The 7207-nt window shown below is 40.2% G+C and overlaps 1 protein-coding gene across 1 annotated transcript in view; it reads left to right on the top strand.

Annotated features, from left to right (window-relative positions):
* Nucleotides 1-153: 153 nt before the first annotated feature.
* Nucleotides 154-7207, top strand: part of FAM160A1 (family with sequence similarity 160 member A1) — a 77842-nt gene continuing 70788 nt past the window's right edge. Inside the window, exon 1 of the mRNA XM_014312221.2 lies at nt 154-242. The gene's annotated coding sequence lies outside the window, so the exon portion shown is untranslated. The remainder of the gene's footprint in view (nt 243-7207) is intronic.

Below are 7207 nucleotides of genomic sequence, written 5' to 3'. Positions count from 1 at the left end.
CGGGCTGTCAGGCCGGTGTCACCCCCGGCCGAGCAGCTGCCGTCTGCCGCAGGGCCGCCGCGGGCTGAGGGCAGTATATAGGTCAGTGGAAGTAATGCCCGCCTAATTTCCTTTATCTTTTTGGCTCGGCTTTTCCGCTGCTGGTTTGTAGGGCGACCCTTGGGCTGCGTTGGTCGCAAACTTCTGGGGGAGAGAGAGGAGCCAGGCTTCGCGCAGGGCTGTGTGAGCGTTCAGGTGCCGAGGTGAGAGCATGGGATACGCGCTTTTGTTTTCCGGTAGGCTTTTCCTCCCAAGCGTGACGCCTAACGGAGTGCCAGGTATTCCTGCGTGGCGCTGTCACCCCGTGACCCAGTGTCTGGGTGCTGAGTTTGGGTTCGGACTTCTATTTTAACAGGTTAATTAACATTGATTATTTCTTTCTCCTTGCGTCACTCACCGAATCACCGAAGGCTGTGTTGGCGTTTGCTTTGGATGCCAAAGGAAGGCAGAGGTCTCGGCAACTTCGGGGCCCGGGTAACGGGAGAAGGCAGTGTGGCCTGGCAGAGTGATTACTGTGTTGCTTTCTCTGATCTTTGAGGAACTATTAGCAAGTCATGTGAACCTTTCTGTTGCACAAGGGTGCTGGTGGCAACTCGACATGATTGATTTGCTCCACGTGGACAAATACATAGGTGCTGGCAGGTGCCCACTGTCTGCTGGGATGTGGTGTGTAAGGCCAGCCTGCCAGTATAGGAGTTTGCCAGGTTGGGATGTGTGGTTTCTGGTAACTGAGAAAGGCTAAGGCATACTTGATGGTATTTGGAGATTTTTATTTCAGTCTGACTTTTCTCTTCCCTGGGCTGTTTGATTGGTTTTGTGATTAGCATTAACATATCTCATACAATGACAGTAAGAAGAAAAAAAAGCATAAAACTGATTGTGTAATTTTGTATGCCACCATATTACTTGTGATTGAACTGAATGTGACTTCAGAATCTGCCAGTGCCCTCTCTGCCCAGGCTATTTTCTGTTGATCAATGTGAAACTGATGCTGTGCAAGCATTTATAGTTACATTTTCCTTTAGTCCAACAGTGCTTTTATTCTCCTGTATAGCAGTAGGAAGAATCTAGGGCCTCATCTTAGTGGGGAAGCATGAGGTCTTAGTTTTGTTTTCATTTTCAGAGAGAAGAGGCAGTGATAATAAATTATCCATTCACAGACATCTCTCATACACCAATAAGGTAGTAGTGTTAGGTCATGCAGTGTAGACCCGTGTCTCTGCCCTGTGCTGATTTTATATCATAATTTCTAGAAGTAAACCTTTTAGAAAAGATGTTGATTGGAAGGGTTTGTAATACCTGAAGGAGTGATGTCAAATGACAGCTTTCACGTTACCTGTGCCCCTTTACTTCTGCTGGAGTATGTGTATACAAGAGTCCACCTAAACTGAAACTAATCTAAGAATTAGGACCTAATACTGCAATTTGTTTCTTTCTCTCTGGCTCTGCTTTAATGAACATGGAAGGTCAAAGGGAGAAAAGAAAGACAGAAAAACTTACAATCCAAAAGGTGAAGTATAAATAATTGTAGAGGGCAAGATTGTACCAGTGAGATATTGATGTGAGGATGGCAGTGGTGAAACTTGTAAAACATCCAGATCCCTTTTCCTCTTATCTGTCTCAATCAAAACAAATGTTTTCAATTGACTTCCACTAACAGCTGTTTTAGTCTGTTTATTGACCCATGGTGATTGACGGTATGTGCTTTGAAAAAGAAGTGAATCCTATTAGATTGATGAAAAATGTGTGGACAAAGCCCGTGGAAGAAACTTAGCTTTATGTACATAGTTTCCTTTTTTCCTTCTTTAAACTGTACTGTGTCTAAATTATATGGTGGTGCTGGTAAAAACTGGATTGCTCTCTGTAAGGGTTTTGGCTTTGAGTTGTTTTTCTCGTTTTATTTTTGGGGTTTTATTCCTCTAAATGGGATACAAACCTTCATAGAATCCGAAGCCAAGAGAAGCAAAATTGGAGAAACTGCTGCTAATGTGGTTTTATTTGATCCTGGCATGAAACTGAGTTTTGGAAATCTATAGCTATGTTTTCTTTTCAAAAAGATTATAATGATGCATTGATGCTTGTCAAGCTTAAGTCTTCAGATTTACAGACTCTCAGTACCATCTGAAGCATCAGTTTCTCTGTTAAACTGCACATTGAAGGATTATTAAGATTACTTTGATATACATCGTTTTAAGACTTCTTTTTTAACAAAGAATTTATTCACAAGTGTTACTGTTCCTCCCTTGAATATCTTTATTTATTATATATAGATGCTGCCTTTTGATGCCTGCAGAGGGTTTAATTGAAAAATATCTCCAAATTTTAATTAGCCTGATGGGAATCTTGTTTAGCTCTATAATATTTGATTAGCATACTTGACTTTTTAAAGATGCAGTTCTCCACATCCTGATCTGATGTTACTGTGAACAGTAGTTTCCCTCAGACATGAGAGAGATGTGTTCTCTCTCCCTCTCTCTCTTTCTCCCATGGCATATTAAGTGCAGTTGGTATGTTTGTGGTGTTTGTTATGTGCTGCTGAGAACAAGGCTTTTTTGACCTCTTGTTCCAGTAATCCTTTTTGGTAACAATTTTATAACTATATTTTGATTTACAGACAAGCTCGCGGACTCTTACTCAGACCAGCCGGCTTGGCATTGTTACCTTACTTGTGGTCTCTTCTCAGCCTAATGGGATAGGTCAGTTTTATACTAAATAGCTGCCACCTCGACAAAATGGTCATGTGCTGTATCTGCATCAGAATAAGCACAAGGAAAGAGGGCATCAAGGAAGGCTTTTAGCAGAATAGTGCTTTTGGTTGTTTTTCAGGTACTGCAGTGCACAACAGCAGATGGTTGTACTTTTGGTATGTCATGGTTGCACTTCTAATGCTCTTATGGTAGTGAGTAAAGACAAACAACCTTGGGGTGATTCCAGAAGAGACTACAAAGGTCTGCACTAGTCAAAAGTTGGGGTATGAGTGAAATTCTGAAATTTTTTTCAGTCCTTTTGGCAATATAGTGGCTAAATAAAGACTTGTAAGTAGATGCTGGTATGGGTGCTCTGTAAGAATATCTGTATTTTTAAAACCTCATGCAATCAGCTTACAAGAAACAGTGCCTTTTCCTGATCTTATTAATTTATTTGGAAAGTAGAACTAGGACTTCATTGTGTCATGGGTAGCAGGTCAATTAGACCTGGGTCAAGTTGCTGAGATGCACCTCAGGTCCTCAGTCCAGTTCTGGGCCCCTCACAAGAAGGATATTGAGGTTCTGGAGCATGTGCAAAGGACAGTGAAGCTAGTGAAGAGTTTAGAGAGGGAGTCCTGTGATGGGTGGCTGAGAGATCTGGGGGTGGGGGTGTTGTAGCCTGGAGAAAAGGAGCTCAAGAGAGACCTTATCACTATCTACAAATGCTTGAAAGGTGCTTGAAACACGGTGGGTGTTGGTCTCTTCTTCCAGGCAAGCAACAACAGAGGATGGCCTCAAGCTGTGCCAGGGGAGATTCAGGCTGGACATTAGGAAGAATTTCCTCACTGAAGAGGTGGTTAAGCATTGGCATGGGCTGCCCAGTGAAGGGGTGGAGTCACCTTCCCTGGGAGTGTTCCAGAAAGGACTGGATGTGGCACTTGGTGCTGTGGTTTAATTGACATGGTGGTGTTCAGTCACAGGTTGGACTTAGTGATCTTGAAGGTCTTTGCCAACCTTAACAATTCTGTGATTCTAGTGAATTAAAAGAACAGTTTGTGAATGTGTACAGTAAGTGCCTCTGGCTTAGTATCACTCCATTGTAACGCATGTGTACAGACACCAGTACATTTTAAGGAGTCAGCTTTAACTGTGGAAGTGCTGTGATGATGGTAAGGAAGCATGCACCAGCTGCAGTTAGCATTGTGAACACTGAGGAACTTTGGGACTCAATCTTCCCTCACTTTCTGTTGTAGGCATTGATCATAAGACTTCCTATTAGTATAGGTAGGTATCTCTTGGTCAAGGACTCAGTGATGGTATGATAAGAATGCTTTGCATGTTAAACCATGTGGCCAAAAAATTCTTGTCTAAGGTGATCCTGAGGGGCATGTCCAGGTGAGGCAATTCCATGTGGAATTGAAACAGAGCAGGTGAGATAAAAGCTTCTGAGGTGGTGATACATGCTCAAGGCATGTGAAGACATAATCTAAGAATGTGTTAACTATGCTATCAAGTGAGATTACATTTAATTTGCAGAGGAAAGTTTGGAAACATGACACAGTCATAGCTATCTGTATGCAGGAGGCCCAGCATGTAGTTGGGACTTGGACTCAGATTATCCCTGAACCAAATGTAGCAGCTTCTCCTAGCAGTTGGAAAATTTGTCCTGAAATTTATTCTGTTTGAAACTGTGGTGGCTTGCCATGGGTGGTGAGTTATTGGGAAATCAATGACTTCTTTATCTTTTTCCTTTCCTTAAAAAAAGGTCAAATTTTGATGCAATACTGAATTGCCTATGCATCCAGCAATGTTAGACCGCGACAGTTAATTCTGATCTAAACATAATGAGCATGGTGTTATCTACTTTTTGTATGAGAGCATACATAGCCCAGCTAGATTAGTGCTAAAAGTATGAGGCAAATTCTTACAATGTAATTTTTGCCAATTAGCTTTAGAAGCACAGTCAAATGTTTTCTCCCTTTCTGCCTCTACTGTAGTCTCCAAGCATATGACAGACACAGTTTTGTTTATTTAAACATTTGCATGCCTTAGAAGAACTTGTCTTTTTCTTTTCTTTTTTTTTTTCTTTTAAAGACAGGAAAGCTATGGGGTAATGAAAACGCTCTAGATTCTTTGTGTCAGTAACTATTACTGAAAGACAATTGTGCTCATTATCCTTCTGATTCTAGCTCATTTTTGCAAGTTGCCTGGATTATATATTGGTGAAGGGTAGGATTTCTTTCTGTGAAAGTTTTTATATAGAAAGACTATTCTAGCAATACAAGTGGAGTTTGCCTGCGGAACTGATCAAATGACGGCCTTGAACAAGCTCACAATTGGAAGGATTTCCTAGAGCATGTGAAACAAATAAAAGTCTTAAGTATTGACAGTCTTTATATTCCAGTAAACCTTTGGATTGTAACTTAAATTTAGCTGTTGGCTAACAGTAGGAGAGTTAAAGTGCTGAAGAATCAATCCCACTTGCATTCACAAAATCTTTTGTAAAACCTCAGATACCCCTGAGCAGGAGAAAAGAGAATATTATACTTTTGAGTTAGTTTTATTAATAATTAACAGTTAATATAATTGTAATAACGAAATTATTTTCAGATGTTTTGGTTTTTACACACTAATCAGAGAGCTGTGGTTAAAAAGTTGCTGTTGTGCAGCCAAGTCCAAGAAGTAGCATGGGTTGTTATTGAATTAACTCATTTTGCTGTGGCAGGCTCCTGCCATAACACGGCAAACCTGAGAGGGAGAGATAACTTGGTTTTCTGCTTCATCACTGCACTGGCATGATCCTGAGTAGTGCTTCTAAACATGCATATTAAACATACAAGGGAAGAAGGAAGCCTGGGTAGGGAGGTATGCCTTTCATAATTATAAGTGGAAGGTGGAACATCAGTAAGTTGCTGCACTGGACCCATGGTTCTTAGTAAACAGAACTGTGCTGCTTCCTCTTGGCAAGTTTGTGGCATTTTTACACTTCACTCGTGTCATTAATATGTTTTAGTTCAGTGGTATAAATTCCATATTCCTGTAAGAAAACGTGTGGAGGTCAAAAGTTTATCTCCACTTTTGAGGAACTCATTGATTCCCAGTGCTGGACTTTGCAAGGAGTGCATGCCCCCAACCAGAGCATGGTGTGGATTTGTTTTGGAAATGAGGGCTCTGTTCCTCTCTGTGAGTGGAATTAGAATTTACCAAGGTAAAGTGACAACAGGTGCTAAGCAGCCAAAAATTTTGCTGCAAACCATAAAAATCTTCAGAAAAGTGTGTGTTGCTCCTTTTTATTTTGGCTCTGATGTTGTTCTCAAATCACCCAATGTCCTTGGAATGCCTTTGGTATGGATTGTGAATTTTTTTTCTTTTTTATTTTCTTTTTTTCCTTTTAATTGGCTGTTTTTCCATTCAGTACACGGAAGCAGAGAACACATAAGAACACATAGTCAGCAATAGGTGTAACAGGATAATTTCCTTTCTGAATTGCTGACTTGCATTAAGATTAATTATGCTTGCCTGCTTGGAGTGGTTTCAGGTAAACAATTAGAAAGTTCTTTATCAGCTTCTTGAAACATATTCATAGGATGAGAAGCCTGTGAAGTGAGAGTATATTTTGAGTGGAGGCAAAGCATGGAGGACAGAAACTGATTTGCCTTTGCAATGATTTTGTTGTTAATATTTTGGTCCCAGTAGTGTGAACAACACTAAAAGATATTTCCTTGAACTTGCTGCCAGGTAACACAGAGATTTTTATGACTGTCAGTGGTTGCATCTGCTTTCAGCATATTTTGCTGGCATGATTTTTACAGGGGTGATGTTTGCCAGCCCAGTGCTTATGGGTTCCTGACTTGCTGGTGTTGATAAAGCAGAACACACAATAGTATTAAGATTCCTTTGAAAAATTTCCTTCAGCTAGTTAGGGTTGGGTTTGTTTTGCTTTGATGACAGTGGAATCCTTGAACTTAGAGAACTTTTTTTTCTTCTCACAAGAACCTTTATTGTTTGAAAAAAATAAAATGTTCGGAGAGCAACAACTAAGGCAGTTTAGCAAAGACTGCATTTATAATGCATGCTTATTTTCAAATTATATCTTTTGCTAGTAGTGTTTTTAGCAACTTACATTCATTAGCTGAAACATTACTGTTTGATTTTTAAAGTAGTAGCAAGTGAGCGGGATAAAATTTTGTGGTATTGGCAGCAAGGCATATTCTCTTACTAGTGTGCATTTGTTTTGCAAACATTTAAAGTAACAACAGTTCAGATTTAAAAGAGGCATCAAGTCAACAGCAACATTTCAGGAGCACTTGGCATTGGGCTTGGTGTCAGGAGACAATGTGGTCTAATCAGTTATAATTCAAAGCACATTTAAATATTCTGAGATAAAAATATGATTTATTCAGAAGCAGGAATATTGGAGTCCGTGGCATATGCTAATGCAGAAATTGAAACTATTCTTCCACAGAGGAAAATATGAAAAG

Source organism: Geospiza fortis, unplaced genomic scaffold (genome assembly GCF_000277835.1).
Source record: "Geospiza fortis unplaced genomic scaffold, GeoFor_1.0 scaffold40, whole genome shotgun sequence".
Lineage (NCBI taxonomy): Eukaryota > Metazoa > Chordata > Aves > Passeriformes > Thraupidae > Geospiza > Geospiza fortis.
The sequence above is the reverse complement of the archived record's forward strand: the minus strand, read 5'-3'. Positions and strand labels throughout refer to the sequence as shown.